At 36.7% G+C, this 25,965-nt stretch overlaps 1 protein-coding gene across 1 annotated transcript in view; it reads left to right on the top strand.

Moving 5' to 3' along the window:
• The window catches only part of LOC145676743 (dynein axonemal intermediate chain 7-like), a gene marked incomplete at its 5' end in the record, with an annotated part of 107,099 nt that overhangs the window by 41,385 nt on the left and 39,749 nt on the right, over positions 1–25,965 (top strand). The window lies entirely within an intron of this gene.

Genomic DNA, 25,965 nt, shown 5'->3' with positions numbered 1-25,965 from the left:
ATGTGTGTGTGTGTGTGTGTGTGTGTGTGTGTGTGTGTGTGTGTGTAGACAAATGTACTTCTAGTCGGAAACCATTACGGACATTCGCACTTCATCATTTACGTTACAAGTATCTGTGTACCTGTAATTCACACTTTCCATGAGACCACCTATCTGTCAAAATTGCGCAGTGTCCTATGTAGAATCAATATATGTAAGGTTTACGAGCATTTATCTGTTATAGTTCCACATACTAAGGGTGGCCAGTGACTGTTTCACCAAACCTTTTACAAATAACTAAACAATGTAGTTTTACGTATGCATAATCTGATATTACATGCTGCCAGATTGTAAAACCCAATCACGTTACGTATTAAATTCGGTTATACATCAATTCTGTGCAGTGATTTGTAACGGACAAATCGTATCATAAAATAATTACAATTTTGAATACTTAAAAGTTGTTTAAGCTTAGCTAAATTAACTATGTCTCTACGAGTCTGGATACTTACACATGCGCTTATTTTCCATAGTCACGGACGTACTTAACATTTTTGCTACCGCCTCAGTTTCAGCAAATACCGACGTAAGAAAATTTGAGAGAGTCAGTATTCAAGTGGAAGTGAAAAACGTGAAATATGTACAATAAACAAAATTTATTTTATAAAAGCGAATGTGAATTTCTGTCTTGTAGCATCACGCAATAATTACGGAAACAAATGCAATGATACTTCCCATAATTATCAACCTTAGCTCTTCCCTTAGCTAAGTATTAAATTCATTTAAATATATTATTTAAGCGGAAGTGGGGATTATGATTTATGCGAAAAATCTAGTATCTCTAGAGCCCGTCAAGTTAGAACGATAAAACTTGGTATGTGTATTCCTCATTAGAAATAAATGGACGTCCCAGTGTTTCTCGAAATTTCCGTTTTAACGGGGAAAGGTGACATTATTTAGCTCAGGTGAAGCTGCATTATTAGGATGCACGACCCCGGTGTGCATAGTCCCTTGTTTTGTTCTCGCTGAAAGAACTAAAATCTTCTGATATAAACCAGCATTAAGAGCCAATTGGGGAGCTGCCTGAATTAAGAGGTAGAGAGAAATAGTAGGACCTGGAAACCGATGCGCTGCCATTCATCACCCAGTTGAATGTAAGCAATGTGGCTGTTCATAGTTTTTCATGGCTGTAGTGTTTACTAAGTTTAATTTATTAGTTAGCGAATTTCATCAATATTTCAAGACTGTGTAACTAAAGAAAACTGAAAAGAATTTAACTTTTTTCTTATCTGCCTCACCTGCAATTCACCTTACCTCTATGAAGGCACGTAGCCAGGATTTCGTAAAGGAGGGGGGTGCGGTTCGTGACATGAAATACTGTGGTCATTACACCAGGGGCTGGATCATTCTAAACTATTTTACTGAAACATATATTGCTTCATTTAGCCAGGATTTCTTAATGGGGGGGAGGAGTGACATGAAATACTGAAGACCCAGGAGCTCGATCAATCTAAACTACTTTACTGGCAACATATATTGGTTTCTTAGGACAGTAAAATGAAGGTATGTTAGTAAGTATTTTAATAACAAACTACGAAGAAATCTCGAGTAAAAGAATAAAAGAAGTATTGAAAAAGATTTTATAATATTTACGTTCCTTTCTCTGTTCATTCAAATAACAATTTTCCTTTCATTATGACCTCAACTCTTATCAAAAGTACGTATCCACTATTATAAAAAGTATACATTCAATAAGTCTTGCAAAATATTTTACAATATCTGCTTTCCTTTCTCAGTTGAATCAAATGTTAACATAACTTTCTTTCCACATAACTTTTTGTTTTTATTATTCAGTCAACCAAATGACAGGTTAAAAAGGAGCAGTAGAAAACTGTTTCTGAAATAACATGTTTGATACTGCAGAGAAGCAATGAAGAAAAATTATGATAAAAAAAGTGTCCACACTGTTACAGAACGGCACTATGCTTTCGAAGGCTTGAAAATTTCCTGACTAGTAGCAGAACTTTTATAGAGATTTCAAATTCCCTGACCTGATATCCCGCTCATTTGCCATCATGTATTGCAAGTAATACAAATCTCCTCATAAGAAAGAGTAACCAAAAACTTGCTGCAGCTTTTAGTTTTTAACGCTGATTTTTCTTTGTCTCGTTTCTTTTTGCTTTTTATCCTTCCGTATTCTTTTTCCATTTCTGGTTTCGATGGGGAGGTCCGGACCCCCGGGCTCCCCTTGGCTACGTACCTGCCTCTATGCACTGAAATAAAATACTAAAATTCGTGCCACAAGAGTATATGGAATACTCTGGCCGGACATGTAGTCATTTCAGCGAGTGACGTACATAATTCTTGAGGTATGTGCATATATATGTGTGTGTAAGCTTCTTTCTTCGTTACGGTAATTATTATGTGCTGTTATCATTATTATTATTATTATTATTATTATTATTATTATTATTATTATTATTATTTATCGTTCTATGACTGTACTGAGCAGAAACATGTCGCATAAATGTGTTTACAGTGCAGAGCAAATTGTTGTTTTTGGCGAAGTGAAACGAAAATTGAAATTTCACACCTGTCATAAAAAAAATCCTATCACTTGTACTTTGGCTGTAAAATAGGAGAAATGGACAAGAAGTGGGCATCACATATTTCTTCTAATACTTGTTCTACAAACTTGCGGGACTGGCTACATGCAAAAGGGTCATGCATACCATTTGTAATTAAAATGATATGAACAGAACTGACAGATCATACTTCATACTGCTATTTTTGCATAGTTCCTCCAATTAAAGGTCTGTCCAAAAAAGAAAAAAAAATTGGACTACTACTTATCCAAATATTCCTTGAGATGTTCGTCTCTGTGCCACATTCTGAAGAACTAAAGGTTCCACAACGTCCAGCACCTTACTCCAGTTGTCAGCAAAAGGCGGACAAAGTCGACCCAGATTGTCAAATTCTGTTGCATTCATCGTTCTCCACCGATCCTGGCTTCACGAAACCGACATATCATTATCTATTCCCCATATGATACTCAACCTGAATTAAATTACTTGCGATTGTCAAAAAGTAGCGCAGAAGTACTGGCTTCCAGACTCAAGCAGTGGGGAGCTTATTCTGAAGATCTAAAAGTGTCCGTGAACATCAGAATCCCCTGGAACAGTATTTGCAGTGGAAAGTAACATAGTATGTTGTAACAATGTAACTAATCTTATCAGCAAACTTAACATAGAAGATACTCCCGATGAATTGTGGCTATTCATAGACACATCAAAACTATTCTTCAAACATATTCTGCGTAAACTTCCACAAATTGATTAAACTAAAATCAGGAAGGGAATCCTTATTGGCCATCAAATTCCCTAACACCTCAATGATCCTGAATTTGAAGTATTAGAAGATAAGGAGAAGATCGCATGGGATTCATTCGGGACGAATGTTTTGGGAAACGAGTGTTCTCAGAACTATAAGGAAGTAGTGGAGCACCTAATAGCTTATTCCAAGCAATGGGGTGTAATATTCCACTAAAAATGCATATATTACACTCCCACACAGATTTCTTCCCAGAAAATTGTGGAGCAGTCATTGATAAATATGGAAAACATTTCTACCAAGTTATATCTATAATGAAGAAACGATATCAGGGCCACTGGAGCAAGTCTGCGTTTGCCGATTGTTGTTGGACGATCGCTAGAGATGTTCCAGAACCACAATACAAGAGACAGACAAAGAGACGCCATTTGTAAAATCCATGAAAGTTATTTTATCACTTGCATTTTATATAGTTTTAATTTCTTATTGACGCTTTTATATTTTTTTGGAACAAATTCTGTCAAGCACAAACACAATCAATTACCATACTCTATAACCTATATGTTAAGTTATTTTTTGCCTCATATGTAGGGGGTGTAACGTTATAACTAAACGCATTTTCCTCTCTTTACGAGTGAACATCACTTTATATATGTTTATTTTATATCTCGTTTTTCCTTATATAAAATCTGGTATTGTTAAACATGATTGAGAAATACTTTTCCCCATAATTATTGTAGATGTTGCAATGAAACTTGGCACATGCATTGCGTATGAGCCACAATAATTTCAAGGTATATTGTATTTTGGTACCTGTGGCTGGAGCCGCACCAGAGGCACCTTTGAAAAAAAGGAATTTTTGGACGGAAAATTCCCAATTTTACCCCAATATTCCCTTTTCTCGTACATCACATACACACACATTCTCATGGTGTCATTTGAAAGCATGTTTTATTCTGAAGTGAATGACGTATGTCATGATACTCAAATAAATAGTACTGTTTGAATTTTTTTTTTATTTTATACCTCACTTTTCCCTACATGAAACTTGGTATTGCCAAACAGAACTGAGAAATATTTTTTCTCTCACATTAATTGTAGAAATTACAACGAAACGTGACACATGTATTACGTATAAACTACACTAGCATTAAAGATATATTACGAGTATACAGTATTTGGGCACCTTTAGCCGGGGCCACACTAGAGAGTGCTACGTTTAAAAAAAAAAGGATTTTTGGTCGGGAAATTCTCAATTTTACTTTTAATTTTCCTCCTCTTATACATCATGTACGCATGCACATAGTATCATTTGCAAGCTTCGTTTATTTTGAAGCGAATACCATATGAACCATGATACTCGGAGGAACAAAATTGAAGCAATAGCTGTTTAATAAAAGGCCAGTAGAAAATTCAAGAATCTAAAAGTGTTAACACTACATAACACATATTTCTGTCGATCACACTTAAACTCGAACTAATTCAGCATTTTTATTTTCATTTTCGTATTCAGCATCCTCATTTGCATAAGAAAATGTAAATACCACTCATTCTAGCTTTGGAACTTCTTGTATAAATTAACAGACAAATTCTGACCAAAGCATATATTAACTAATAAATAATAGCGTTACAGTTTCAGATAATGTGTCTGATGAAGGCAAAGTTAATTTGCCGAAACTATAACGCTATTATTTATTAGTTAATATATGCTTTGGTCAGAATTTGTCTGTTAATTTATACAAGAAAATGTACTTTCCTTTTCCGAAGCATGAAAAAAGTTAAAATTTGTTGTCCAGTGTAACCCGTCTCCGACCAATCTTTTTTTTTTTTTTTTCCAAGGATGAAGTATCTCACAAGTGAAGGAAGATAAAAATTGGCATAGGGACTTCCCATTAAAAATAACTGAAGTTGTGTTTCAGCGTTTATCGAAAGTTTCGCTCTTAAATAGGAAAAGGGGACAATTCCCATCTTACAAATTTCGACATTTTATTGTGAAACTGCCAAACTCTTAACTAAAAATAAGAGAATACATGTTTTGACAATTTAGTTCTTAACGGGGAAGGAATAATATCTATAATATTCAAATTTCCGATTCTTTATATTCTGCAGAAAAGAACTTTATGTGGGTATCTGTTTAAGTTGGATGTAAGAGATCTGGTTCATAAATTTCTAATTGTAATTAATCGAAAACGAGTTTCAACCTTTTCAAAACTTCGGCTTCTACGCTGAGAAAAAAAAATCGTATGGCGTATGTAAAAACGTATGTTACATGTGTAAATCCTATAGTTTTTGGACTTAACGTACAACAAAGTTTAATTTAAAACGCAAGTTTTATAGACCTAGTATTTTCCGTATAAGTGTTCCATCTATACGTATTTTCCGTATGAAACGATATAGGCGATCAGGATCTCATATACAAATAGACGTACATAACATATAGCTAACAAATGTAACATACGTATATGTATGTAATATACGGAAGACTCTTACATGCCAGACATCCCGCAACGACATGATGTAACATCTAAGGGCAGTGCGTATGTAGCATATGGATAATGTATGCTTCATACTGATTTCTGTAGTAAGCAAGAGGATTCCGTATATTTGTATGTACAATATACCGCTGTCCGGAGAACGGGTTTTTCTCAGAACAACGGGGAATATTCCGTTATTAGAATTCTCGATTTTTAATCAGAAAATGCTTAATGTGAACATTTGCTTAAGTTGGAGGCGTGACATTCGATATATAAACAAACAATAAAAATGAGTGAACATTTATTGTAGCATTTTCGACACTTCCGCTTCTAAAGGGCAAAAAGGGGGTCAATTTTTATAATATTTAAATTTTACGGTTTTATATTCATTCAAATCTTACTCTTCTCGTATGAAGAATGAACACTCCTATTTGTTCTATTATGAGCATTTGTCATTTGCTTTAGTAAACATATTTCAATAGACACCTAACAGTCGAACTCCATTTGGGGCGCAGGAAGTCGTTTGGGGGGCCAGGTCCCCATTTGCCTGCCGTGGGTACATCCCTGGTAGGTAAACATGTAATCTATGGTAAATAAATCACAAAATTTAGTTTATTCTTTCAAAATTTAATGACATCTTTATTTCACCTTAGGAAAGAAAAAAAGAAAAGGATATCAAGTATATTATTGTCGGTATAAAAATCAAAGCATTGTCTGTATAATCTTATCTCTGATATTAAGTCTTATTAAGTGGGTGGTCAAACAATCGATTGCACTTACTGAATGTATTGTTCAAGATAAGAGCTTCTGTACGCATAGCCGCATTTTCTAGCATTAAGAACATAGCAAATACAAATTTGTACTCACAACTAATACAGTTAACAAAGAAAGCACTGAAAGAGCTGTACTCATAATTAGGTATATGAGCTACTGACCTTCAGTTCAATTATAGGTTGTCGGTAGATATTTGTAACGATGATCTAACACAGAAGTGCATCAGTGCTTGATGTTAATTACAACCTCTGTATTATATTTTTTCGACAATTATCTGACAACAATATGTTTTGTAGGTGAAGTTATCAAACGATAATTATGTCTGAAATATATAAGCTTATCAATATTTATCATTATTACATTTTTTTTTAATTTATCTACTCGGTAGAAGTTTGGTTAATATATTTTGTATACCTCGCGTTGCTAAGTTCTAAAAGAACTGTCCTCTTGGACTCGATGAGCCACTTGTAGGAAAATAGTTTAAGTCAATATAGTTAATAGGCGTGTGCTTTTCCTTTTGTTTTCTAACATCGCTACTGCCATCATTATCATTATCATTATAAATGTTGCCAAGATATATACTCCCAGTAATAGGTGGAAATAAACGATCAATTGGTTGAATGAAGAACGATTACTGAAGCAGATTGTCAATCCCAAACCACTAGATCATCTGTAGCATGTTTTCCTGATGCCCTCGAATATCAAGTTGAACTTTCTTGTCATTAGGCATAAAAACAAACAGGTATTTTTGAAAAATTATTTGGTCTAGGAATTAATTCGTGCGGGTGGACAAGAGATGGCGCAACGAACGGAGCGTCCCACAGTTCCGTGTATCCACACATGTGTTGCAAACCCCTGTCATCGCGTATCGTTCGTAGTATAGGGCAGTGGATTAAAGCGTCAACAACACCAGTTTGTAGTTAAGTGAACATGGCGCAATTTGTGCCTGATAAAGTGTTTTTGCGGGGTGTCCTGCTGCATTACTTTAACATGCAGAAATGTGCGACTGAAAGTCATCGTATTTTGGTGGAAGTGTATGGTGACCATGCTCTAGCTGAGCGAACGTGTCAGAAGTGGTTTGCACGGTTTAGAAGTGGTGATTTCGGCTTGGCAGACCAAGAGCGAGCTGGACAGCCAAAAAAATTTCAAGACGAAGAATTGACAGCATTGCTCGAGCAGGATTCGTGTCAAATTCAGGAACAACTTGCAGCAGCATTAGGCGTTGATCAAACAACAGTCTCCAAACGCTTGAAAGCCATGGGAATGATTCAAAAGATGTCACATTGGGTTCCACATGAATTGAAAGACAGAGACGTTGAAAGACGAAAAACCATTTGCGAATTGCTGCTTCAACGACAGAGCAGAAAGGGGTTTCTGCATCGAATTATTACGGGTGATGAGAAGTGGATCCATTACGAGAACCCTAAACGAAAAAAGGCCTGGGTGAAACCAGGTGAACCAGGTCCATCACAACCAAAACGAGATATTCACTGTGCATATGGTGGGATATGAAAGGTGTGGTGTACTATGAGCTGCTGCAACCGGGTGAAACTATGAATGGAGAACGTTATCGACGACAATTAATGCGTTTGAAGCAAGCTCTGGCCAGAACACGACCAGAATGGGAGAACAGACATGATAAACTTATTGTTCAACATGATAACGCTCGCCCACATGTCGCAAAACCGGTCAAAACCTATTTAGAAAATGTCGGATGGGAAGTTTTACCCCACCCGCCGTATTCACCAGACGTTGCTCCTTCGGACTACTACTTGTTCGATTGCATGAACAACGATTTGATTGGACAGCGGTTTACTTCTTCAGAAGATATCGAAACATGGGTCTCTGACTGGATCGCTTCCAAGGATGAGGACTTCTTTCGCCACGGAATCCGTACATTGCCTGACAGATGGGCGAAAGTGGTGGCTAGCGATGGACAATATTTTTCTTAAGGTATTTATGTATTTTGTGTTTGTACTACAGCTTCAATGTGTGCGTACCAACCGCACGAATTAATTCCTAGACCAAATAAGTTAAATGTTTTCCCAGGATTCCGTAAATTAAGTAATCTTACTGCCATGTTTATATCCCTTCAAATAGCTGGTTAAGTAATATTCTATATCTTCTTTCTTGGTGAGCAACGTGGAAATTTTAAAACTTTTCTTTCCCTTGGGAGAACTGTTTTATACATTGATAAGGTCTCTTCTTCGTAACTGAATCTAGGTATTCTATCCTTGGTCTTCCTCTTCCTAGTTTTCCTTCTTACTTTCCCTCTATATTAACACGGAGATCCAATCAGAGTGTCGAAGAAGATGGCCAAGCATGCTGTTTCTTCTTTTTCCTATTATCTTCACGATCTGTTGTTCTTTCGTAGCTTCCTTTAGTACGTCTTCATTCCTTTTCCTTTCGGTCCATGATATGCGCAGTATTCTGCGCCAACACCACATTCCAAATGCTTCTAGCTTGGATATTCTATGTAGTAAAGTAAAAGATATTTTAAAATGTAAATTCTTGTGAATCAAATACTGATTTTTGTGTATTTGATTCAAATGCAAATTATCTTTCTGGTAGCGTCATTTAAGATTTACACTCGTTTATATAACTACTTACATTTCGCGTTTTTCGTTAGTATATTTTGTGTTCATAATTAAAATGTACTGTATAGTGGTCAAAGTTCGGTGGGAACAGTTGCCCTCCCTTAAGCCCCCAAATTACATCCTGCATTTCTCATGTATAAACTATATCTGTGATTTAATTCCATCATTCTGTTGCCGATTAAACATTTGTGAACAGTTCACCAGTCACAACCAAGTGTTCTGGTGATGTGAGATGCATTCTGGCCTTGTAACGCACGACTTATAATTTTATCACACTTGCTACTGTCAACTCTTGATTAGCACTACACAGACACAGTATGCCTTTACTTATCATAATGAATGTTTTAGATGATATGGTGTAAACAACATGCATGGCATTAATGCACATGCTTCTGTGATCTTCCTTACTTTTATCTCCTAAGTAAATATTTCTGTTTTCATGGTCATGAAAACTTAGTTATCATTATCGAACTTATATCGTCAACGACAATAGCATTTCTCCCTTTACAGTAAAATATTAACACTTCTGGGATATGAAAACTCGCAAAAATAAAAACAGGAAAGGACACTTTGAGTGGGCTCGAAGTATGATCCTTCAGATTTACAGTCAGCTATCTTAACAATTAGAACTCGACCACGTTGCCCTGAATATATTGTTATTGATGTCTTTACGACAATCGAATCCTGTGCCCCACTCTGAATCTCCTATGATAGTTTCTTTGTTTCTTAGATTCGTATTTCTCTTATGTTGTTGTCATTTATCTTCTCTCTTGGTAACAGTGGCGGATCCAGGGGGCAATCGGGACGATCTATCCCCCCAGAAGAGAATTTTTTATTTTATTTTATATATAAATAAAATCCATCCCAGAGTTTGGAGCTCTTAAAAGTAGCTCTAAGTACCAGTATTACAACCCACCGCTCACCAGAAATCCGTCCTGGATCCACCCCTGCTTCGTAATGTATTTCAGACTTTCATTGCCTCTCTTCACAAAACTATAGCCTTTTCTAATTTAGTTCTCATATTCTCCACACTAGTCGGTCCAGAACAGTTACGAGGCATGATCCAAAAATAATGATATTCGGACATTTGTAATACACATACGGTCAATAGTACGAGTGCCGACGACGAATATTTAATCATTTCTGGGAGATACATTCATTTGAATACGAGCAATCGAGGTTAAAAAAAGATCTGCACAAGATGTACATGATGACTTGATGGGAACACTAAGGGACTCTACTACTCCATATTTCACAGTTTCACGATAGTGCAAGGAGTTCAAACTAGGCAGAACATCTACGGAAGAAGAATATCGTGAAAGTCGCTCTTTGATGTCCGTTACCTAGGATAACGCCAAAATAATCCCAAGACATTATGTGGACAGATCAAAGAGTGACCATCGTCCATTTAGCTGAGGTCACGGGGATCTCATAGGCCAGCATTTAATTGATTCTTACCAACAATTTTCACCTGAAAAAAGTTTCCACCCTTTAGGTACCGAAAATGATAACCGAGGAGCAAAAAGGGCGACTTGATGTGTCAAACGCTAATCTTCAAAGGTATCAGGCTAACGAGGAAAATTTTTTGCCGCAATTGGTGATCATGGATGAAACATGGACTCATCATTTTGATTCTGAGACCAAACAGCAGTCGATGGCTTGCAAGAAGCCGTCCTCACTAACGCTGAAGAAATTCGAAGTGTCAAGCTTGGCGGGAAACCTTATGGCATCCGTTTTGGAGGTATGCTGAGCGAATAATTACGGTGGAGTATTTGGGAAAGGGAGTCACTATTACACAGATCAGATAAGAAGATTGCGGGAGACCATTAAAGAAAGTGACGAGGAAACTGTGAGCAAGAAGTGCATTCACATACAAAGCTGAAGTTCCGATGGCTGTCATCTGAGAGCTTGCTTCGAACTGCCCAAACACCAACCGTATTCTCCAGATCTATCCCCAGTGATTTTACGTCTTTCCCCAGATCAAGAAAAAGCTTAGGGACAAGAATTTTGAAGATGATAGCAAGGTGATTGCCCCTGTGGAAGCATTTTGGGAGAGGTTCAAAACAAAGATTTTTCTAAGGGTACTCAAGATTTAGAGAAAAGACTAGCCTTTGGCTAGCTGAGGGCTCCGTCCCTAGACCCATGCGTTTGCTCGTCCTACGCCTTGCACCTCTTAAACCCACAATTCTACCAAATTTCAAATTTGTTATAGTATTTCAACTCTCTAAAAGATAAGATTTTGTATCTCAAGAAAACATCCATTTAAATGTCATGAAAATTACTTCATTCCCCTTTAGACCCCTTAAAAGCTAAAAATATTCACTTTTGGCGATTTTCCTGTGGGTTAAACCCGGGAAGCTACTATCATGCCAAAGTTCATCATTCTAATCCTGCCGGAAGATGTCGCATATAAATAATATTGGAAAGATTTTTTAGTTCTCCATAAAACCACTCTAAAGCTGGAAACTTTTATTTTTAGGGATTTACTTAGGTAACGATCACGAAAACGTATAAGCATACCGAATTTCAAGTTTTTATTCCAATTCCAAGTATCTAAAATATGAGATTGTAAGTAAAAAAGAAGGTTCATTTAAATAACATGGAGAATTTCTTCATCCTCCCTTTAGACTCCCTAAAAATATAAAATATTTGCCTTCGGCAATTTTCCTGTGGGTTAGTCCCGGAAAGCTACAATCATGTCGAATTTAATCATTGCAGCCGTACAGGAAGTATCCAATCATTTTGGGGTGTAGAAGATGTCCCATATAAATAACATGGGGACGATTTTTCAGTTCTCCATGAAACACTAAAATTGGATTTTTCCTTTGCTGATTTACATAGGTAACGCTAACGAAAACCCACAAGCATACCGAATTTCAAGTTTTTATTCTAATTCCAAGTACCTAAACTATGAGATTATAAGTCCAAAACAAGTTCCATTTAAATAACATGGAGCATTTTTTCACCCTCTTTAGACCTTCTAAAAGTATAAAATATTCACTTTGTGCAATTTTCCTGTGAGTTTGTACTGGAAATCTACAATTGTGCGAAATTTCAACTTTCAACGTCATCCGGAAGTACTCCTTTATTTTATGTCAGTTCATGTAGTTTTATATATAGTTAGGAAGGATGGAATAAACGTATGTACTTGTTAGGAGACTATATAGAAAAATAAATATAATTTAAGCCATTACCATAGCACCAGATACGCGTTATCATTACTAAAGCCCGGAATTAATGGCAAAATGCCATAAGTACCATTATTGCAATTTTCATGATATTTTCAGGAAAAGTGCAATTTCACAATTTAGAAGCAATGTGTTGCCATCGCCACAGGTTTTCTCTTCTACTACTCTTTATTTACTCATGAATGATAGCATACCACAGATCTAAGTCGCTCTTATCTGGCCAAGCGATCTCGGTGTCTGATAATAACTGGTCTATTCCCGTTGGAATGTGACAAGTGGAGGAGCGGGGATGCTAGTGCGTATTGAGTTATTGGAATTTTGAAGCAGTGTTCGGTTCTTGGAACGACAAACGAAGATGCTTACTTTCAAGAAGTAGCCAGGTGGGTAGTTATTGTGAATCTTAGGCGTGCGTAATACAGAACTGGTATTTATGTGCGTTTCAGTATTTCAAGATGCCGAAATTTGGTCTTTCTAGGCAACAGAAGTTGGAAAAATTTGTTAGTTCGGGCGTACTGTGTTTTCAACAGACGGTTCTGTACTGTTCCGTAAGTTATGTGAAACTGTGGTTTCCGCTGAAAAGCGTTATTTTGTAACACACCATATAAGCACTGCAAAACACAATTCTGCAAGGACTCGCAAATCAGTTGGAGAAAAGGTTCAAAATCTTCTTGGAACAGTCATGAATCCCGCTTCGCTTACTAACAGTTCTGCGAATGATCTGTGTGAAGCTCTAATTAACGCAGACATTCCTTTATGAAAGTTAGAAAATGTTTCCATTAGAAACTTTCTCGAGAAATATACAAAACAAAAAGCTCCAAGTGAATCATCTTTGAGAAAGACTTTCGTTGATAGCGCGTACAGCAGAACTATTGACGATATCCGTAAAAGTGTTACTGACAAAAATATATGGATTTCAATTGATGAAACTTGCGATATTCTATGGTGTTCCATTTCCAACGTTGTGGTTGGAAATTTGGGAGGGGAAGAAAGCGCACAAACATTTTTGAGTGCATTAGCTGGAAAAAGTAAATGGCAAAGCAATTGCACAGGTTTTTACAAAATCGCTGAGTATTCTGTGGCCAGAATGTGCAAAATATGATAAGGTCCTTTGTTTTGTCACAGACGGAGCTGCATACATGAAAAGTGCAGCAAAAGCCCTTAAGGTTCTATTTCCACGTATGCTGCATGTCACCTGTCTGGCACACGCGCTACATAGAATTGCAGAGAAAGTTCGTTCTCATTTTCTTGAAGTTGACTTTCTTGTGCCAAATATGAAAAAATGTATTTCTGAAACCTCTCTCGAGAACAAGTGCGTTTCGCGAATTACCCCTGACCTTCCGCTTCCACCAAAGCCTGTCTTAACGAGATGGGGTACATGAATTACAGCTGTTCTCTATTATGCTAACAACTTTGAACCCATCAAAAGAATCATTGATAGTTTTATGAGGATGATGTGTCTTCAATTAAGGTTGCTCAAAGTTTGCTTAAGAAGAATTCCTTGAAAAAGGACTTAAGTCTTCATTGCAACACTTTTTGCAGTTACCATATGCTATTGCCAAGCTTAAAAAAAAAAAAAAAACACTTTCCCTAGTTGTCTGAAAATATTCAATGATACTCTCAACAATCTGAGTGTTATACCTGCTGACAAGGGTGAGTACATTCGTCGTAAATGTGATCTTGTTGTAAGTGCTAATCCAGATTTGGTAAACCTGAAGGACATCGCTAGTGTTATAAAAGGTGATGCTGATACAACTGTCGACAGTGACATGGATCGTTCCCAAATTACATGTTTCAAGTATGCTCCAGTGACATCTGTAGATTTGGAAAGATCATTTTCACATCTAAAGCGAATTCTTTCTGACAGGAGACAAAGTTTTTCCTTTTAAAATCTTAAAAAGATGTTAATAATTTCAGAGAACAAAAATATGAAAAACCTTTCGTAAGGGAAAATAAACTGCTAATGTAGTGTAAAATGACTTCAGTTTAGTATTTCTTGTGCTTTGAATGTTTGTGCTAATGTAACCGCGTGTGAATAAAATGTGATAGTGTTTTTAAGTTATTGTTTCATTGTTACTACTGAAGAATGGCGAATGAATTGTTAGATGTCGTCCCTTCAAGGGTTGCGCAAGTTTTCAAAATTTTAAGTGGTAAGTATAAAGAGCAAAATTAAACATCTTATTCGATTAGTAAACGAATTATAGCCTATTATAGCTTTTACATATTTTAGTACCTATTTTTCCCCAAAGTTTGTGAGTGCTTGTTCATTTTATTTTGCCATTTTACCTGCCATTTTTGAGTGTTTATTTTACAATTTTGCCAGCCATTTTCGGGCTTTTATTTCGCCATTAATTCCGGGCTTTAATCATTACTTTTGGATCATCCCTCGTACTTTCGTGACTGATAGTAACAGAAGAGGTGTTATATTTTACTATTTGTAGTATTATCTAGAATGTACTGCATGTTTTCTTATACTTCCTTAATCAGAGAAAAAACTAACGTCTTACAAGATTCATTAGACGGGAATCTAAATTTTTTACGTATCTGTGCAGTGATTTCATGAGTCTGAATGTCCTTAACATGTACACTACAGCAGGAGACCTTAGTACAACTATACAGTGAAGCTAAACACATAGAGCTTGAGTGTTCGTTGATAGAGGAGTGTGAACGTATCTTTCTGCACGAGGATTATTTAAGATGTGGAACCAAAGCTTAATGTGAGATCCAATTCGCATGAACTTCCACCAGGAACTTAACTGTGTCTTCTCGCACCAAAGAGTCACATAAGTTTATACATGTTTTCCACGGGATAGTATCTTTTGCCGCTTACTAGGAAAATTAAATCGGTACACATTCCTTGCTACCACATCACGATTTAATTAAAAGTTTTAAAGGTTTTATAAGCTCAATACCTAACCAAATCGGTAACTACATGATCTCTCTCTTTGTAGTTAACGCAAGATACTAAAGAAATATTGTAAAACTTAATAAAAAGAAAAACTTCTTTCACAGCGCGAAGCTTACGGTTGTGGCCATATATTTATAGAGTTGATGACTTGTGTATATTGTTGCGTAGCTCGTTGGATCCGGGTAGAATTCCCATTCCCGCGACCCGTGTTCGAATCTTCGTCCTACTACCTTTTTATTTTTTCACTGACCAGATAGGACTCCAGTAAAAAGGAAAAATTTGGTTACAGTTTAAGGTGTGATTCCATATTCTGCAAGTATTTATTTATATATTTATAGTCATGGAAACAAGATGAAATAGAATTTTACAAGCGTAAAACTGTTTTAGATTTTACTATTAATAAAAACTATGGATTAGTTTACAGCTCAAAAATATATCGAATTCTCTAATTAGCTATGGTCAAGGACATGGATTTTAGTTGTTTTGTGTGTGGTCAGCACATAGACTTCCATCATCTTTATTTCTGTAACTAAATATAATTAATTTTAATTTTCGTTTAGATATAAAATACTCACCTTTAGTTCTTAACGAAACAGAGATCATAGTGTAAAATGTCACTATGCATTACATTTCGTTATATAAAAACTGAAAAAATAATACATTTATACTTGAAAATGTCAAAGATAGTATGACAAATATAATGAGCAATTGTATAATAGAATAAGCAATGGTTTATCATAAAGTAAACTGCAATGAAATGCAGAGTATTTCAAGTTAACAAAAATATTTGTAAAATAATATGCTGAAATACAAGTTTCTTGAATAAATAGGGAAACTTCATCTTGAAATATACACCACAAATTTCATTCTCGAGAGAATCTGAAATATGTTAAGAACTTTAAACCTTGAAGAACGCAACCTAACTTTGTCGCTCCATGGTTATAATATTGTCATTACAAACTGACTAAATTAGTGATAAATACAGGGAGCAGATCACTGAATCAGCTCCTTTATTCCGGGTTTATATACATTAACGTATCTAACGCCGGATTTTTGGTCAGAAGATAGGTTTTCTTTGCATATATTTCAGGGAGAATATGTAACGTCAACATTTCATATGCAAATGCAGCAACTGATCATATTGAATAATGCCAAAAATAGCCCACTTTGCCAGCTAGAACCTACTTTTGGTGTAAGTTCCTACATAATCTTTTTTAGGTGATTGAATACTTCGGAAGGTTTTAAGGAACGCTTGTTATTATACATATATGTCTTTTCTGTTTTATTACGAAACAAAAGTTTACTATGGAGAAAATGGTCTACAGAGCTCTTTTTACAATGTCTGTTATTAGTTCTAGTAGTTGATTTGTTTTTAGAGTCCCATTCAACAGCGAGGCTATATGAGATAGAGACTTACAGCTTAACGTGGGATCCGAAACACATGAGCTCCCGCCGAGAATCGAACCCCATCTTTGAAAAAAAGTATCTGATCACAGTCAGTTCTTACCCGTTGGGGCTGGAACAGACTCTACTATTATACAGGTATTGGATGAAAGTGGTTAAGAATTTCATAACCTGGAAGCAGTCACACTCGTGTCACAGTATGATCGGAACAAAATGGGGTTTTTTTTTTTTTTTGCTGGTCTAGTGGCTAGTGGCTCTCCCTGGCGTTTTTGGTTCGTGTAGTCTCGTGTTCGATTCCCGTTAAGGGTCAATTAAAATTTTACTTTAACTAGAATTTATTTTCATTAATCACCCGTCTCCCTTAGCCTAAACGACTTAAACGTTGAGAAAAGTATTTTTTGAAAAAATGTTAAATACTATACGTGCAAAAGTCAGGTGCCAGTTTTTGTTATCTATTGACAAAATAATAGATAGACAGGAAATAAAATCTCTTAATTTGCTACTACAATGTTTTAGCATTCATGCTTAATTTGCTACTACCCTGACACATTAAATTCAATGTAATATAAATAATACACACAAAATTTGCTACTTGGCAGTTGATAACATGGAAATTGCTAGGTATTGTTAAACATTAAACTTAACACCTCATTTTTTATATTAATAAATAACTTAAATAAATAAATAACAAGAAAGTAACATTATTATTAATCTATATCTACATAGTACATAAATGAAAAATACGTTGTCTATCATAATGAAAAATAGCTGAACCGTTTGAAATCAATTTTATTAACATAGTTAACACCTACCTCGGATTGGGTTGTTGTCAAGCCATTTTTATTAAATTGCGTATCCTAACAGAGAAGAGGGGGTTAAAAATGTATGCCAAAAATAGAATATCAAACGTTTGTGAGATGATACTTGATATATAAAAACCTTATTTAAAACTAATGTGTACGTGTCCGACCGTGTTTAGAAATGTCGGTATTAAGTGGAGAATAGGGACAATTTGTATCATTTTTGCTCAAGATTTAAGAATGATGACATCAAGGCTGTGTCTTGTCATACCATATTTAGCATTTGGTCCAGTCGGGTTTCTATAATTGATTAACATATATGTCATAAGAGGAAGAGATGGACATAAACACCTTATTTTAAAATATGTGACCCCATCTCCCGTTGTCTATAAAAATTCGCTTTTGAGGGGAAAAGGGTTCAAGTTCTAAATACGCGGTCAATATTTAGAGAATGGTCAACTGTGCCTAAATATAACATTTCAGATGGAAGTAAACACGAGGAAAGGAGTAATAGCGAATTTAAGTTTAGCATTGGAAGTCATTGAAAAACAGAATGTGATGCACGCAAACTACAAAAACATATCTTTTTATAAGGTTTGAAGACATGATTAACAGATTATTTATCCCACGGATCGATTATTTCTTACACGAGTCGAGTGTTTAGTTGCGCTCTCAATTGATGCTGACTGATTGCGGCTACATTAACATTTGTTTCTTATTGAGTTTCATTACTAAACTTCACTTCAATCCCCATAACTTCTCCTCGGGTGTGTTTTCACCTGATTCTTTTTATTTAGGCATAGTTGATCATTCTCTGAATAGTGTCGAAGTTCGCCAGCGGGCGCCAGGTGGCCATTTCTTACAAGGGAAAATCAGACTTTGGTAAATAAGCTTCGGGTTCATCCTTCGCGAGGTAGTAGTACACATTCAAACTGTTAATATTACAAACTGGGAGAGCCCAATAGCCAGAAATAGTAAAGAGGAAGCGTCTTAAAGATTCCTACTGCGCATATATGAAACGAAGCGTAAAGTTATCAAGTGATGGCCTGGCAGAGCATCTACGATACCAGTGCAAAGGGTCCCGGGTTGGATCAGCGCTCGTGTCAACTTTTTTGTTTTTTGCTGTAACCAATAAAGTAGTCATAAAATATTAATTCACCATATGCTTATAGTGCATAAAACAATAAAAATGTTTAAATCAGTTGTCAAATCTTCCAATGTTCTATGTTAACTAACAATAAAATGTAATGTGCGTTGAATATTGATATCACGAGTTACATGGTAAGCACGGTCGTTGTGTAAAAATATTCTACACGCTTCGTGTCTATATCTGTGGACAGTGTGCGAATTACAAGTGGTATGAGGGAGAAATTCTCTTTGGTAATACTGGATGTATGCTATAACCAGTTGAGTCATTTCAGACTTCGCTTAAGGGAGGCAAGAGCACCACCGACATAAGACTCAATTTTGTACTAGTATATTACCAAACAATCGATTAAAGTAGTCTTGAGGGGAAATTGTCCCTCCTGATCTCCCTGGGTATAATTGCCATAGTTAGCATGCTAGTGTCGTCTGAAGCACGATCCATCCTTCCTTGCAAAAAGTAAAGCCAATTCGCACACTGTTCACAGGTAGAGACACGAAGCGTCAATAACATTTTATACACAACGACTGTATGTCAACCATAATATAACCCGTGGCATCAATATACAACGCGGAATAGGTTACATTTTATTGCTCGTTAACATGAAATATTCAAAGTTTTTACAACAGATTTGAACATTTCTGTTGTTTTATGTATTACAAACATATGATGAATTAATATTTTACTTGTAATTACAAATGGCTACTTTATTGGTTAAAGCAAAAAATGACTCGAGTAGGAATCGAACCCAGGACTCTGCACGGGAGTCGAGGATCCTCCTAACTCTGCCATACTGTCACTTCATAACTTTTGAGTCGTGTCATATATGCAATCTTTAAGACGTTTTCCGCACTATTTCTGTCTTGTGCTCGTCTAGTTTGTAATATTAACACTTTAAGTGTGCACTACTGCTTCCCGAAGAATCACCCTGAAGTTCAGTTACCAAGGTCTGCTTTCCCCTTGTTAGTTAACTCTGGCCAGGTTTTTCTCATGTTACTTTCATACAATACATGTTCGAAGCGAGAAAAGGAATATTAGAAATATATTCCAAAAAAGAGAGTTTCTGAAGAACCTTTCATCATACATAGATGAAACTCGGCATTTAAACTCCTTCTTACAAATCTGTGACGACATAGTCCATCATTTTCGGAAATTCCAACTCTAGCAAAGAAAGCAAGGCCACTGCTACAATATATTAATTTCCCGTTCATAAACTGGCCAAAGTGAGTAAGTATTTTAGCTGTTTAAAATAAATCTAGAAGATAGTTAGCAGTTTTATTCACTTGGATGTTTTCATCTCACTTGATGTGCTATTCTATTGTGGAGGAGGTTGGAATATTTCGAAAATAATATTTCCATAAACTTATTCTTCTCGTTCGAAAACGAGCATTTCAACTATTTCCTTTCTGACCTTTAAAGATTGCTCCAGCCTATATTTCTAAACGAATTGTGTATTATATTTTCTGATTTTTAGATTATATTTATGGGTCTTTTAAACCCATATCAGGAACCTAGAACTACAATTTTAAGAAGCTAAAAATCAAGTTCAATTATGAGTCCCAATAATTCAGCGAACGATCAACTTTTATACGCAAATTTATGACTTTAATCTATTTTTGGTTACGTGGAAATTGCTCTGTGCATGGTTTGTAGATTAAGAGAGACCTTTAACAGTTCACAAACCAACCCCTTTCCTCAAATTGATAGTTCTCAGACTGATCAGTTGGTTCATTGAGAGTGTAACATCCTTTCAGTACCGAGCCTTGGGATCTTAACTTGGGATTCTAAACTAAATGATCTTCCATCAGGAGTGAATCTCTTGATAGGGTTTATTCCACAAATGTGACATTCTTTTCATTCTCAAATAGAATATCACCTTTCAGAATACATACTGTCTTTTCACTCGGTATGAACACTAGTTTATTAATCATATTCTCATTAAATAGTGAACGTGATTTCTTTTTTCAACATACTGAAACATCTAATATTAAAAACAAAATATTCTAATATTGTTTCGTTCTTCTCATTATGTTTTCACATAGACCAGCACTTCATTGACAACATTGTGTTTTAAAAAAGGTGTGTTCAGTTCATAGTTAAAATAGAGATACGATAGGCACTTGAAAGCGCCTGAGGTTATATTGCTTCGCTCTTCTGCCCGGTGGTGACTCATCAAATTGCTACTTTCATTTCATCTACTTGTATATTTAGTTAGCTTATTTTTATATTTTATTAATGGAAAGAAATCTAGAACACCTTTATTTTTTATCTACCTAGGTAGAATCATATTTGCAGCTTTATATAATTATCTTAGACAAGAATAAGAAACATCTAACAGAATGAAACTATATATAAAACTATAATACACACTGTTTCAAAAAGAATATAAGTATTTCGAATGCATATATTTGTTAAACTTTAAGACATACGAATATGAAATGTTAAACTTTAAGACATACGAATATGAAATTTTACACACCCATTTACGAACCTCTCAAGTTGAAATTACAGTTCAAAGTTCAAATTACAGATGTTCAATATGTCTTTCATCAGCGACACGAACAATATCACATCGATACTCAAATTCCTCCCATACTCGGGCAAGCATGTCCTGCATCACTGATGTTATGGCAGTATAGATCCGGTTCTTCAACTCTTCCATGTTCTGTGGGAGTGGTGGTACGCACAGAAAGAAACCCCACAGGGAGAAGTCACAGGGTGGCGAAACCGGTGACCGTGGAGGCCAGCTGAGACATCCTATGTCGCCAGCTCCTTGACGATCAATCCAACGGTTCGATAGAGTTTCATTCAGATATTTACGCACTTGGCGACTCCAGTGAGGGGGTGCCCCGTCTTGTTGAAAAAGAAGTTATCTTCGTGCAGCCTCGGAAACAACCAGTTTTTTAACATAACGAGATACTGCTGACTGTTAACCATGTTTCCATTAAAGAAGAATGGGCCGTAAACTGATGATCGGGATATCGCACAAAACGCACTCACTTTGGGCGAATCTCGTACATGTTCAATGACTGCATGTGGGTTCTGTAGGCTCCAAATTCAAACATTTTGTTTGTTTACCTGACCACTAACACGGAACGTCGCTTCATCATTGAACACAATGTGTTGTGCAAAAGAGTTATCATTGTCAATAGCATCCAGAATCTGGTTACAAAATGCCACACGTTTGCGTTTGTCATCAGGACGCAGAGCTTGCTTGTAACAGCTATAACTTGTAGGGCTTCATAACCAACCGACGTCTCAAAACACGTCAAATTGTTGTTGTCGGCACTTGTAACTCCTGACTGGCACGACGAGTTGATTTTGAAGGACTACGTCGAAAAGCAGTTTGAATTCGTGCAACATTTTCTTCAGGAACACGAGCGCAGCCAGAACTCTTTCCTTTACATACAAATCCTGTATCTACAAACTGTCGATACCATCTGCGAATGTTCCACCCATTCGGAGGATCAATTTGGTGCCTCAACCTGAAACGTCTTTACACTGTAATCACGGAATTGCACTTCGCAAACTCGAGAACATAAAGTAATTTCTACTGCGGAGTAGCCATTTTAAACATATGACGGTACCAAGCAAAGCAGAAGACAACTGACATCTAGTGGCTATTAATATAAACTAGACTATGTATTCGTTTCTCCAATAGCCGAGACGAGGTGCAGTGATCGACAGTTTGGACAAAATAATTCTTCGTAATACGTATATTCTTTTTGAAACAGGGTGTACTACAAGTAATGGCTGTTCCATCGACGAAAATAAAAAAAAAAACAGTGCACTTGATGAAGATTCGAACATGGAACAGCTGGTTGGTAGGTTAGTACGTTAACCACTACAACACATACTCGGGTACTTGTTTTCTTGCTATGCACTTTAAACATTCAGCTTGTCATTTTTCCTTCTGTCGTCTTACCATATAACAGTGTCTCTGCTTTTCCTGCTTGTTACACTATTCTTGCTATTTATTGTGTAAATTGCATTTGCAAAAGTAATATGTTTTGTTGTTTTACCAGTATCCACCGCTTTAAAAGTTTTTAAGGTCAATTACATTAAGCAAACTGATTTTCTCATATCTTCCATCGCTTCAAGGGGCAAAAGATACTATCCCGCGGAAAACATGCATAAGCTTATGTGACAGAAAATACGCTAATCATAATAGGTGAACCGACCTCGGCCACTAAATATAGCGATTTGTATTTCTTAGCCTATGGACTACTTATCTACTAAATCTTATTTATTCGGGCAGTAGTTACAGAGAAACAAAGTACTACACACACATATATATACCCGGAGTGAAACTATAAGTTCCCCATGCTTACGTCGGAAGGTAGTAGTTGAAATATTTTTAATTTCCTATCATTCCGTTGGACAGTTTCAAGAAAATATCCGATTTCACGCTCTGTAAACATGGTAGCCTTAGGGAAAGCTTGTTTAATATTGTTCTGTCCTAAAGGTAAACAGAAACAGCTATTTGTAAATTATATACTAAGCTCATGTTGTGTACTCAACAAGTTATATTGTGTGACATGAAATAAATAATTATGGATTGTAACCTAAGTAATTACTACATTATTTACATTTAACACTTTTGGTCCTATACCCAAGTTTAAAGTACCTTCTTACAAGCAACGTATGGGACATGGCAGAATCAGATCCAACTCAAACTTCGGCCAGAGGACACAGAATGTAAAAGAAGAAAAATGCTAAATTAGAGCTGCCTCCATCCAGAAACACCGGAAATATCATCTGCAACATAACCGTCATGCGACAATGTAATATAATATAAGGTAAACATAGGAAGATACCTGTTTATGTCGAAAACGGAAAGGACGAGAAGCACCGTGATAATGTCAAGATACCTGATATGCTATAACACTAACTTGTCGGCAATCATGAAAGCCGCTATCGTGGAGATATCGTAAGGTATTAAAACATGAAGGGGGTTGTGACATATCAATTTAAGGTACAATTCAAAATGAAAACCAATGATGAAATAGCGAAAAACATATGTGTAACGGTCTGGACGGAACGAAGTGTGGAAGACTCGGGCAAAAACAAGCATGTATGCGAAGAACAGAATATTAGGGCAAGATGCCACGGCATTGGTACGCGACAAGTAGCCGCGACAGTGACTGTGCATGTAAGTGCCTCCACATGGACGCATTATGCCTTTTGAGGATATTGGCAACCGGTTTGAGACAGTGAAAAACACAGTTGCAACCCATGATACGAGCGCTCGTTTGGAAACTACATGAAGTACAAAGGACTTTCTTTTGAACTGCAAGTCGGCAGCTCGCTCCGGAGATATGATCTTAGATTGGTGATCAAAAGCACGATCTACCTAGAATCGAAGTCCCTCTTGGAAAACGTTTTTACGTTTCTTGTTCAATTTTCTTGCTGCTTCGTGTGAGCAAAGAATATTGCGGAATATGTTTGTTTAAACAACAGTATCTGGAACAAAGTGTGTACGGATGACAAAGCCCAGCCATGTTCTAGCTTACATTTGTTTATGAATGTTTCGCTTCCTTTGCGTGGTTTGCTACATTGTTTTTCGACGGTCCCAAACAGTCACAACTTCCGCATTGACTCGATGAATTCCATGAGTTGTTGCAATCTCCCACGAGAGGGATAGTTTACCACGCAATGAGATGACTCGAATTGTGTCTACTGGTTTCACTGTCACACATATAACGAAGTGAACGTGACAGCAGGGAACGGCCAGTGAGAAGTGAGAGTGTGTTTGTGGCATACGCGAATCAAAACGCACAATATTCTGCGTAGTAAATGTGTCCGCACTATCGTTCATCTACAAACACCAGTGTAGTTAGAATGATGAACCCTCTCAATGTGGTGTTAGAGACGCAAAGTGTGCTTTCAAACCAAGGGTACGTGCAATCGACAGAACCGACAGTGGCTGAACGAAAAGCAGCTGAACGCATGCTAGAGATTTTGAACAACTACGATGCAACAGAAGTAAATGTGGATGAGACTCTCACCATTGATAAATACCAACTCGGTCCGGTCCAAGTGGGTGAAGAGGATGCTGCGTATAGTGGTGACGGCACGCTGTCTTGGAGTGAATCTTCGCCCGAACCACAGGCAACATCGTTATCGTCAGACAGTGACTTGAGTCCAGTGGAAATGATCGTAATAGGCAATTGACGTAAAATATGTCAAATGCCGTCGAACATACGCAGATCAGACATATCACTCGACGAAACACAGATTCCGCAACTGTCCTTCGAAGAGAACACTATTTAAATGGAAAGTTAAACACGACGAAGGCTTGTTGATAACAAAACACGAAATGTATCGCGCTGTAACAATTTACATTAACGCGACGTGATAACCACATTGTTCATGACTGTGACTGTGTTCATGCTGATAAATCCGGTTTTTCGGAAAGAGTTGATAAGTAGGCGCTATTAGCCAGTAGAAGGTGATCATATATTCAGGGCTGTGTTCAGTATGTGCATGCAACGTCACATACATACACTGTGGTGCCGTTGTTGTCGAAACCAGGGTGGTGGCGGATAAAGTCTTTGTCATTCTTCAGGAACCCGTAGCTTTAAGTTCTCGGATTCAGGATAATATGTTCGATGCACCAAATTTATGGTATTCTGGACACTTTCTGGTAAAATGACATGCGAAGCATATTTCGTTTTCATCAAAGAGTGCGTAATACCACAAGTAGCTGCAGATGGTACTAATACACACAGTCTTTTGTTGCTTGATTCATATGGACTTCATAAGAACAGAGACACATTTTCAAGGTTACTCCATGAAAGTGGATTTACCGCCAATCATATTCGCATCCATATTATACCTGGAAAACTACCTCGTGGTGCTAACCGTTGGATCTTTATTACTTCCGTATGTATAAGCACATTGTACGACGGAGTTTGGAGGCATCAAGCTGCATTGACTGTGCCACGATTTCACATGACGCATCTATGCTGTTGGAAACTAACTGGATTAGCGGAGAACGTTGCGTTTCAGTATAACACACTGACTTTTGTTTCAATCTACCAATAGACGATACAGACGAGTGTCCAGAACTTTCTGTGATCAAATGTTCTTGGTGTGTGCAGGAGCTGTATCACCTATTTCTTTACTCATACCATTACTGCCGAGATGTACGTACAATCTTGACACACCACACGCGTTTTCATATGCAAATCCTTGAAAGCAAGTAGTAGTACCTCAATCTGATCCCAAATAAACGTGATCATCATTTTGGTCACTCAGAGTTGAACACGGTATGTCGGCACGATGTCATTGGTGTGACTAGGTTTTCCCTGGGTTTCTTAACTCCTACCAAGCGAAGACCGGAATGGTATCTTCTAGAAGGCCAGGAC

This window comes from Thermobia domestica, unplaced genomic scaffold (assembly GCF_964235325.1).
Source record: "Thermobia domestica unplaced genomic scaffold, izTheDome1.hap1.1 HAP1_SCAFFOLD_321, whole genome shotgun sequence".
In the NCBI taxonomy this organism is placed as follows: domain Eukaryota; kingdom Metazoa; phylum Arthropoda; class Insecta; order Zygentoma; family Lepismatidae; genus Thermobia; species Thermobia domestica.
Note: the sequence above shows the minus strand (reverse complement) of the source record. Positions and strands in the feature narration are given on the sequence as shown.